The sequence below is a fragment of the Salvelinus namaycush genome, chromosome 42, assembly GCF_016432855.1.
Source record: "Salvelinus namaycush isolate Seneca chromosome 42, SaNama_1.0, whole genome shotgun sequence".
NCBI classification, from domain to species: domain Eukaryota; kingdom Metazoa; phylum Chordata; class Actinopteri; order Salmoniformes; family Salmonidae; genus Salvelinus; species Salvelinus namaycush.
Genome location: NC_052348.1, coordinates 7,167,742 through 7,179,330, shown reverse-complemented (window position 1 = coordinate 7,179,330; position 11,589 = coordinate 7,167,742).

Here is an 11,589-nt window from a genome sequence, read left to right as displayed (position 1 = left end):
CCCTCTTGCATCTAAGCACAGTCATAATAGCGCAATTTATTTCCTCTACAACTCAATTTTTTTTTTACATTCAATTTTATATATACTTAATTATTATGATTATTAAATATTATTAGGAGCGTTCATGCAGTATGGTGTTTTATTGTATGGTTTTGTCCATTGACTTGTTTAACAAGCCATACTTATTTCTTAACAGATGACAAGGCTCAAGTGTTCACCAAATTGAAAATGGGGATTGGCCAACACAGATAGACTGAATGGATATGCTTTCAGAGGATGCCCAAACGCAATGGGAAGACCCATCTCTAAAGCTCAGATGATCATGTAAAGCCCACTACCTGTAAGGCAGGGACACTGTGCCCAGCAGCACCTCTACAAAACCCTGCCGATGAACGAAGCACTCTGTCGACTGCAAACAGGCTTGTCTCTTGCTGCCTTTTCTACACTAGCGGAACATCTTCTACCACTCTACAAAGGCAGCTTTCAGTAAGACCTGACAGACCAACTTTCGATGACGCTGATGAATCTGAAGCTCAACTTGCTGCAGCAGTACCTAGCAGAAAGGTTTGGTGTTTCCCAGAGTATTGTCTGTCGAGTGATTTGATTGACGGAAGAGAATCTGAGGGAGTGCATTTCATGGTTGCCAAGGGAGACCATCCATGCTACAATGTGACAATGTTTTAACGACCACTACCCAGGAACAACCTGCATTGTTGACTGCTCAGAAACTGCTTTACAGAAGTGCAAGAATCTGAATTCAAGGGGGAGTCATTCAGCCATTGCTACACCCAGAACACTATCAAGTACCTGGTGGCCATTGCACCTTGTGGTCTTGTGATGTTCATCTCCTCAGCATATGGAGGTAAATGTAGCGACAAATATATAACATGGGTTCTGGGTTCCTGGAGTACCTCTGCCCAGGTGATGAGGTCATGGCTGACCGGGGCTTCACAATCCGTGATCTGCTACACGAGAGGAAGGTCAAATTAACAATTCCATCCTTCACAAAAAGAGGCGCACAGCTGTCAGACGAGGAGAACACATGTACACGACGGATAACTAACGTGAGGGTTAGTTCATGTGGAACGCGTAATTCAAAGGCTCAAACGGTTTAGAATCATCTCACAGACAGTGCCAATAACCTCTCATCTAAAATGGACAAAATACTTTGAATCTGTGCTGCCCTGTGTAACCTGCGTGGTGATGTCATTCATGAAGATGCTGAATGAACTGACCAGTCAAATGCCATTTACAAGGTCGATTTCCCAATATGAATTTAAGTTGTCAAAAGTTACGTTAAATAAATGTCTATTCATTCTATAGCAACTCGACTTAATTATTTGTTTTACATACTCATTAATATTAAAAACAAAGCCATAAAAACAATTTCAACAATACTGAGACTGTTGATGCATTAAGTCAGGCTTTTTAATAGAAAAACAATTTGTTAATAGTAACTGCAAACAGGAGAGACATCTGACTACATACGTCTACAGAGCTGCATATATTTGTCACTATATTTTGCCTTCCTGATGCTCCTCAACAATAAATGGCAGCATGTGTGTTGAGTAGAATGCCTTCAACCTCAGGACAGCCTCTGCACAGAACTGTGCATCATAGGGAACAGGGATGACAACTTTCTGGGACGGAGTCCAGATGAACACCTTGCTTTCTCACAGTCCTGTGCAAAACATACCAATTTGCATCTGCATGTAGTAGCCACGTGGCCCATGTGGTTGCAGTTGGGGTGTGCCCTCCACCACCTTCACATCTCAGGCTTTCCCATTGATGACATCATCCAGAGAATCACATCCCTTCCCCATGACAGGACACTTGATCTCCAACAGCTCCCTGGAGTTCAGCACTCCCGTCAGGGCTTGCTGATAGCCATGGCTCTTCAACACTGACAACAGTGCCTCTGTGGGCCACAGAGTATCCACAGTCTTCCAGCCACCGGGAGGCCATCAGCTCATTATCTTCAAATACATTAAAATGGTACAGCCACAAATAAATATTCCTTTCAGTCCAATTTTACCTGGGATGCTACTGGCTGTGGTATTATTGTTGGTGGTTCAGCATTAACACACTTATAGAGCAGACTCCCCACAGGCAGATTCAGGTGTCTCAGGCTCCTATTAAATTCCTCCTGTGAGTGGAATGGAGGAGTGGGAGGCAGGGGATGACATTCTGGATGTTTTTCTGCATATTGGTCACTGGCCTTATGGTGTGTATAGTCAATGCTGTTTAACCACTTTGACTCAAGGTTCCTCCGAGTCCCTGCATTCCATTGTCACTACTAATCTGTGCAGACTATGCCAGTTAGCCCACTGGACACTGCACCTGTGATAGAATGTTTGTTACAAAACAATCACATTATTAACAATTGTGTGACGGAGGACTATGTGATCAACTTAATCAAAAACACATGCAAGTTTCATCATAAACTTACCTTGCTATTTATAACTTCTCTCAACCAGTGGCATGCGGCCTATTTAGGTGAGCACTGATGCCGCACCCATGATAAGCAGTGCCCACTTTGCCAAAGGCAGGGGTGCAAAATATTATTTCGCTTGTTCATGCCCAGCACGTCTCTACAGGGTGATGTTGGAGAGACGCAGCGCTGTGGCGCTCCCCCAACGCTCCATCAAATTCATTTAACATAAATTATGTAGCCTACGGTTGAAAGAGTAGTAGCCTATTTGGTTTTTCTGTAGCATGGAGACCAAATGTATTACAATGTCATGAGACAGACACTTTTAAATCCTTAACTTATTAACCAAGAGAAAGTCAACTAAAAAGGCACGCGGACAGACAGCTTTGGAATGGCTGCGGAATAATGAAAAAGAGGGGGACAACAAATGGTGCTGAAAGTTATTAATTTCAACAATTGTCTTCGTTTTAATTCGACTTCACTAACTACAAGAAGGCTTTGTTGGAGCCCATTTCTTCCCATAAAAAAAATAAGAGGTTGGCCTACCTGTTTGAAATACGCAATTATGCTATCCATAGGTTTGTCAGTATAGCCAAATACTCCTTAATAAATACCCCCGTTTTTATTATTATCATTATTTATTTTTTATTTAACCTTTATTTAACTAGGCAAGTCAGTTAAGAACAAATTCTTATTTACAATGATGGCCTATCAAAAGGCAAAAGGCCTTCTGTGGGGCTGGGATTAAAAATAAAATAAAAATATAGGACAAAACACACATCACAAGAGAGACATAAGACAAAAACATAGTATGGCAGCAACATGGCAGCAGCACAATATGGTAGCAGCACAAAACATGGTACAAACATTATTGGGCACAGACAACAGCACAAAGGGCAAGAAGGTAAAGACAACAATACATCAGGGGAAGCAGCCACAACTGTCAGTAAGAGTGTCTATGATTGAGTCTTTGAATGAAGAGATCCAGTTTGAGTGTATTTTGCAGCTCATTCCAGTCTCTAGCTGCAGCGAATTGAAAAGAGGAGTGACCCAGGGATGTGTGGGGACCTTTAACAAAATGTGACTGGCAGAACGGGTGTTGTATGTGGAAGATGAGGGCTACAGTAGGTATCTCAGATAGGGGGAAGTGAGGCCTAAGAGGGGGAAGTGAGGCCTAAGAGGAGGAAGTGAGGCCTAAGAGGGTTTTATAAATAAGCATCAACCAGTGGGTCTTGCAAGGGGTATACAGAGTAGTATAGAGTGCAGTGATGTGTCCTATAAGTAGCATTGGTGGCAAATCTGATGGCTAAATGGTAAAGAACATCTAGCCTCTCGAGCACCCTTACCTGCCGATCTATAAATTACGTCTCCATAGTCTAGCATGGGTAGGATGGTCATCTGAATCAGGGTTAGTTTGGCAGCGGGGATGAAAAAGGAGCGATTACGATAGAGGAAACCAAGTCTAGATTTAACCTTAGCCTGCAGCTTTAATATGTGCTGAGAGAAGGACAGTGTACCATCTAGCCATACTCCCAAGTACTTGAATGAGGTGACTACCTTAAGCTCTAAACCCTCAGAGGTAGTAATCACACCGGTGGGGAGAGGGGCATTCTTCTTACCAAACCACATGTTTTGGAGGTGTTCAGAACAATGTTAAAGGCATAGAAAGCTTGTTGGACACTAAGAACGCTTTGTTGTAGAGCGTTTAACACGAAATCCAGGGAGGGGCCAGTTGAGTATAAGACTGTATCATCTGCATATAAATGGTTGAGAGCTTCCTATTGCTTGAGCTATGTTGTTGATGTAAATTGAGAAGACCTAGGATCAAGCCTTGGGATACTCTCTTGGTGACAGGCAGTGGCTGAGACAGCAGATGTTCTGACTTTATACAGTACGCTCTTTGAGAGAGGTAGTTAGCAAACCAGGCCAAAGACCCTTCAGAGACAATAATACTCCTTAGCCGGCCCACAAGAATGGAATTGTCTACCATATCAAAAGCTTTGGCCAAGTCAATAAAAATAGCAGCACAACATTGCTTAGAAACAAGGGCAATGGTGGCATCATTTAGGACCTTTAAGGTTGCAGTGACTCATCCATAACCTGAGCGGAAACCAGATTGCGTACCCGAGAGAATACTATAGACGTCAAGAAAGCCAGTCAGTTGATTATAGTCCGTATCAGGGAAGGGCTTACTGTGTTTGGTTAAAACCAGGGCTCAAATTCAGTTTTTGTATTTATTAAGGATCCCCATTAGCTGCTGCCAAGGTAGCAGCTACTCTTCCTGGTGTCCAGCAACATTAAGGCAGTTTTATATACAATTTACAATATTACATGACATTACATTTCAAAACACATAACACATTCCCCCAGGCCACATTCCCTCAGGCAAGTCTGATGCTGCCTGCGGCTATGGTTTTGCTGCGTGGTGATTAATCCATTGAGACTGTGCCACAAAATGTGTGAAAAAACGTTACAAAACCCAGCCAGATAATTTCAAGTCAAAGTCGATTTCCGAGTCTTCAAGTCTAATTCAAATCTCAAGTGATTTTTATTTTTTATCAATTCTAGTCTCAAATCATACAATGTGTGACCTCTGTCGGTTCTGAAGGAGGTGTAGTCTGGTTGTCCTCCATGACCATGGTCCCCTCAGGGTTCCCCTCAGGTGTTACAGCCTGAATTCATAATATATATTTTTTTTTTCCACCCTTCTACACACAATACCCCATAATGACAAAATGAAAACATGTTTTAAGAATGTTTGCACATTTATTGAAAATGAAATAGATAAATATCTCAATTACATAAGTATTCACCCCCCTGAGCCAATACTTTGTAGACTCACCGTTGGCAGTGATTACAGCTGTGAGTCTTTCTGGTTAAGTCTAAAAGAGCTTTCCACACCTGGATTGTGCAACATTTGCCCATAATTCTTTTCAAAATTCTTCAAGCTCTGGAAATTGGTTGTTGATCATTGCTAGACAACCATTTTCAGGTCTTGCCATAGATTTTTTTCAATCAAAACTGTAACTCGGCCATTCACTGTCTTCTTGGTAAGAAACTCCAGTGTAGATTTGGCCTTGTGTTTTAGGTTATTGTCCTGCTGAAAGGTCAAGTCATATCCAAGTGTCTGGTGGAAAGCAGACTGAACCAGGTATTCCTATAGGATTTTGCCTGTGCTTAGCTCCATTCCGTTTCTGTTTTATCCTGAAAAACTCCCCAGTCCTTAACGATTACAAGCATACCCATAACATAATGCAACCACCTTGCTTGAAAATATGGAGAGTGGTACTCAGTAATGTGTTGTATTTGCTCCAAACATAACACTTTGTATTAAGGACATTGCTTTGTCACAATTTTTGCAGTATTACTTTAGTGCCTTGTTGCAAACAGGGTGCATGTTTCAGGATATTTTTATTCTGTACAAGCTTCCTCCTTTTCACTCTGTTAATTAGGTTAGTATTGTGGAGTAACTAAAATGTTGTTGATCCATCCTCAGTTTTCTCCTATCACAGCCATGAAACTCTAACTGTTTTAAAGTCACCATTGGCTTCATGGTGAAATCCCTGAGCGGTTTCCTTCCTGTATCTTTGTAGTGACTGGGTGTATTGTATACACCTAAAGTGTAATTAATAACTTCACCATGCTGAAAGGGATATTCAATGTCTGCTTTTTATATTTAACCCAGCTACCAATAGGTGCCCTTCCTACAGAGGCATTGGAAAACCTCCCTGGTCTTTGTGGTTTAATCTGTGTTTGACATTCACTGCTCGACTGAGGGACATGACAGATAACTATATGTGTTCGGTACAAAGATGAGGTAGTAATTCAAAAATCATGTTAAACACTATTATTGCACACAGTGAGTCCATGCAACTTATGTGACTTGTTAACATCAACATTTGTTAAGCAAATGTTTACTCCTGAACTTATTTTGGCTTGCCATAACAAAGGAGTTGAAAACTAACTTAAGACATTTCAGCTTTTCATTTTGAAAAACCATAATTCCACTTTGACATCATGGGGTATTATTGTGTGTAAGACAGTGACAATACATCTCTATTTAATCAATTTTAAATTCCGGCTGTAACACAACAAAATGTGGAAAAATTCAAGGGGTGTGAATACTTTCTGAAGGCACTGTAAATATGTTTTGGGTAAAAATAAGTCAGCTATGATAAGTCAAGTCAGACAAACCTGACTAAACTATTTTGATGTGTACTGTAGGTGTTTGTTAGTGTGTGGGTATATTTAGTAAGTCTATAATGGTTATAAAGCACTGTTGGGTAAGTCTTAGAATGAAAAATCCCATTTTGTGTTTATTAAACAAACAAAGTTAGTTTAAATACACCATATGAAAACCACACAAACATGTCTGAACTAAAAATCTGCATGTACTTGATAAATTGCCTTAATTTTCTTATAAAAAAATGTCAAAACCATAGTTGAATGGAAGTAATGAAACAGGCATTCGTGAACATGGTATAGCTTACAGTACAAACACAATATGCAACAAACTTTAGGCTTAGAGTGCCTTTGGAAAGTATTCAGACCCCTTTACTTTTTCCACATTTTGTTGTGTTACAGCCTTATTCTAAAATTGATGAAATTGTTTTTTTTCCTCATCAGTCTACACACAATACCCCATAATGATGAAGCAAAAACAGGTTTAGAACTGTTTGCTAATTTATTACAAAAACAAAACTGAAATATCACATTTGCATAAGTATTCAGACCCTTTACTCAGTACTTTGTTGAAGCACCTTTGGCAGCAATTACAGCCTTGAGTCTTCCTGGGTATGACACTACAAGCATGGTGTAGTATCTGGGATCTACATCTGTTTATATTAGTTACTATGCTGTTACTAAGCAGTGATGTGTTACGACAGTGTACGTTACTACACCTAATAGGAAATGCACATGCGCACTAGTGTGCCCGGGAAGAACTGTAGAGCAGGAGAGGTTTTGACTAAACGAAAACTAACTGTACTCCCGTCTCCTGCCTGGTCATTTCTCCACAACACAAATATTACAGTGGCGACGAGGTGGTTAAACTTCTTTAACGGACATTGCTTGAAGGGAAGAATGTTGCGTGAGTAATGAAACTCAAAATAATTACGTAATTCGTCAGTTATTTTTTATTTTCTTTCGCCAGTAAAAAAAGGCTAAGCACTGCTAGCAGGTACAGTGTTCAGGAGCTGCCAAGTAGCAAGACTATTGGAGTCCAGAATAGCGACACTGCCCTCTGGTGGTAAAATAAAAAGAACTGTCATTGAACCCATTGATATTAGGCGATCTCAGTGGAGAAATATTGTCAAAAAAAGAAAAAAAGAAAGAAGGAACGTAACACGGTGTGTACATTGTTACAAATGAGTGCAGTGAACGAAGAAATTGCAGGAACTTCTGAAGTGAAGAATTAGATGAAAATTAAGGAATACAAGGAATAAGGAAACTGAACAATTAACTGTGAAAATGGCAACCATTGGTCGAGTACCAGAGTTTGAGGCTACAAAAGAGGATTTTGATTCCTATTTGGAGCGTTTTGAGCGTTGGCTGGCTGCAAATGAAATCAAAGATGAAAAGAAAGCAGACGTATTTCTCAGTGTTTTGGGTCCAACTGAGTATGGATTGCTAAAAGGTCTCATTGAACCAATAAAAGCAGTGGAGTTGAACTATGCAGAACTGACTGAAACTCTTTCAAGGCATTTCAAGCCTAAGCCAATTCTCATTGCAGAACGTTTCAGATTTTACCAACGTCACCAGAGTCAAGGGGAAACCGTGGCTGACTACATCCTTGCTTTGAAAAGGCTGGCAAGTACATGTGAGTTTGCACAATTTCTTGATGATGCTCTTCGAGACAAGTTTGTATGTGGTCTCACAGGTGAAGCATATCACAGAAGGCTTCTGTCAGAGAAGGACCTGACCTTTCGGAAAGCCTGTGATATCGCACTTGGACTCGAGCTTGCCCACAGGGATACTATTGAGCTATCGGGATATGCAGAACGTCAGAAAGGTGTTCACAAGGTCAGTGATGCACGTGGTGAAAAAGGCTCACAAAAGTCACACTTTTCTCAGTCCCGTCCTCAAGGTTACACAAGAACAAAGCAGCCCACATCTCAAAGGTCTAAGCCAACTTGCTACAGATGTGGGGGAGATAATCATCAGCACAGTGAATGTCGATTCCAAAATGTAAAGTGCCACAATTGTGGAAAGGTTGGACATTTACAGAAAGTGTGTAAAGCCTCAAAACGCACAGCAAGAGCGCACAGAGTGTCAGACGCAGCACAAGAAGAGGAAGGTACAACTGAATCAGTATTGGAACTGTCCACAGTGTACACAGCTCAACAACAAAAAGATGGAATCTATCTCAACATGGAGTTAGCGGGAAAACCGGTAAAAATGCAGCTGGACACCGGAGCGTCTGTATCTCTGGTTCCAGAGAGACTCTACAAAGAAACACTGAAAGAGTGCCCTCTTCAGCCAACGTCCATCCGCCTTTCTTCATACACTGGTGACACTATTCCTGTGTTAGGGCAGATCCAGGTACCAGTCCGGTATGAGGGGAAGGAGTGGACGCTACCGCTTGTCATTGTTAAAGGAGAAAAATCAGCCTTGCTAGGCAGAAACTGGCTACAAAAGATCAAGTTGAACTGGGGAGAAATCTTCAGTCTGAGAAAGGACAAACCAGTGAGTCAGGCTACACTCACTAACATGCTGGAGAAGCACAAAGAACTTTTCAATGATGGCTACGGCGAAATACAAGACTTCACAGCAAAAGTCAGAGTGCAAGAAGGAACCAAGCCTATCTTTCACAAACCACGTCCAGTTCCCTATGCTCTTAAGGAAGCAGTAGAGAAGGAACTGGACCGCCTACAGAAGAATAACATAATCACGAAAGTAGCGAGGAGCGACTGGGCCGCTCCGATTGTTGTAGTCCCAAAGAAAGACAAGACCGTCAGAATGTGCGGTGACTACAAGGTCACAGTAAATCGCTGCATACTACCAGAGGAATATCCACTACCAAACGCTGAAGATCTGTTTGCCACTCTAGCTGGTGGGAAGGTTTTCAGTAAGCTGGACCTGGCATTCGCTTATCAGCAACTGAAGCTGGATCCGGAGTCAGAACAGTATCTGACCATCAATACACACAAGGGGCTATTCAGATTCAATCGCTTGGCCTACGGAATCTCGACAGCTCCAGCGATATTCCAACACACAATGGATCAGATCTTGGACGGTATAGACAACGTTGTGTGCTTCATGGACGACATCCTCGTGTCAGCACCAACCATTGGAGAGCACCTTGTAGTGCTGGACAAAGTGATGTCAAGACTGGAGAAATACGGAGTGAGAATGAAACGCAGCAAGTGTGAGTTCCTCCAGGACTCAGTGGAGTATCTCGGATACAAGATTGATGCACAAGGCCTGCACCCAACCAACAGCAAGGTGGAAGCAATCGTAAACGCACCAGCACCCACAAATATCTCAGAGCTGAGGTCATTTTTGGGGCTCCTGAACTATTACGGAAAGTTTGTGGCAAACTTGTCCACATTGTTGCATCCGCTTCACCAACTGCTGCAGGCCGATACAAAGTGGAATTGGTCCCCACAATGCGAAGAAGCATTCAAGACTTGCAAACAGCGTCTGCTAAAGAGCAAGTGGCTTGCCCACTACAACACAGAGATGAAGCTGAGACTCGCGTGTGATGCATCTCCATACGGAGTAGGAGCCGTCATCTCACATGTTCTATCGTCAGGTGAAGAACACCCTATTGCATTTGCATCACGGACTCTGTCACCAAGTGAGAAAAATTATGCTCAAATTGAGAAGGAAGCCCTGAGCATAATATTCGGAGTGAAGAAGTTTCACAAATACCTGTACGGAAGGAAGTTCCAACTGCTGACAGATCACAAGCCTCTGTTGGCCATCCTTGGACCAAAATCAGCTATACCAACCCTTGCTGCACTTCGAATGCAACGTTGGGCTCTGATATTGTTAGCCTACGACTACGAGATTGAGTACAGACGATCCAGTGATCACGCAAATGCAGATGCACTATCAAGACTACCATGCAATAGTGACTCCGACAGTGAAGATGATAGAGCAGTCTTCCAGATCTCTCTCATTGACGAACTGCCCATATCTGCTTCAGACATAGCAGAGGAAACAAGGAAAGATCCAGTGCTTTCCAAAGTCTTGGACTTAACATTAGGAGGTTGGCCAAACTTCGTAAATGACGATAACCTTCGTCCATTCATCGACAAGAAAGACCAGTTGTCCACTGATCAAGGATGTGTTCTGTGGGGATCAAGGGTGGTGGTACCTCACAAATTCCAGAGGAGACTGCTATCTGACCTGCATGAGGGACATCCAGGGATCACTCGAATGAAAGCACTCGCTCGCAGTTATCTGTGGTGGCCTGGACTGGATCAGGACATTCAACAGCATGTAGGCCACTGCTCACCTTGTGAAGCTGTTCGCAACAAGCCTGCTGCTGCACCTCTTCATCCATGGTCCTGGGCTGCGACACCTTGGGAACGCATCCATGTGGATTACGCCGAGATTGACAAGCAACATTTCCTTGTTGTCGTCGATGTCCATTCCAAGTGGATGGAAGTGTTCCCTACTCAACTGACCACAGCTGAGAAGACCATCAATCTTCTCAGACACCTGTTCGCATCCTTTGGACTAGTCAAGGAGCTCGTATCGGACAATGGCCCTCCTTTCACGTCAAACGATTTTGAAATGTTTCTCAAGAACAATGGGGTAAGGCACATCCGGTCACCACCTTACCATCCGGCATCAAACGGAGCAGCGGAAAGAGCCGTGCAAACCTTTAAGAAGGCCTGGACTAAACTCGAGGTTCAGTCTGTGCCCACCCACCTAAGGCTTCCCCGGTTCCTGTTTACTTACCGCAACACACCACACACAGTAACGGAATGTACACCAGCTGAACTGTTTCTGAGACGCCAACCACGTACCCGCCTGACATTGTTGAAACCAGACTTGTCAAGCACTGTGGCAAAGCACCAGCTACAGCAGAAGAAAGCTCATGACAGACACTCAAAGACTGTCAGAGGATTCAAAGAGGGAGAGAGGGTGATGGTACGTGATTTCAGACACCCCAAGAGCCTGTGGAACTCAGGTGTGATCTTGCAACG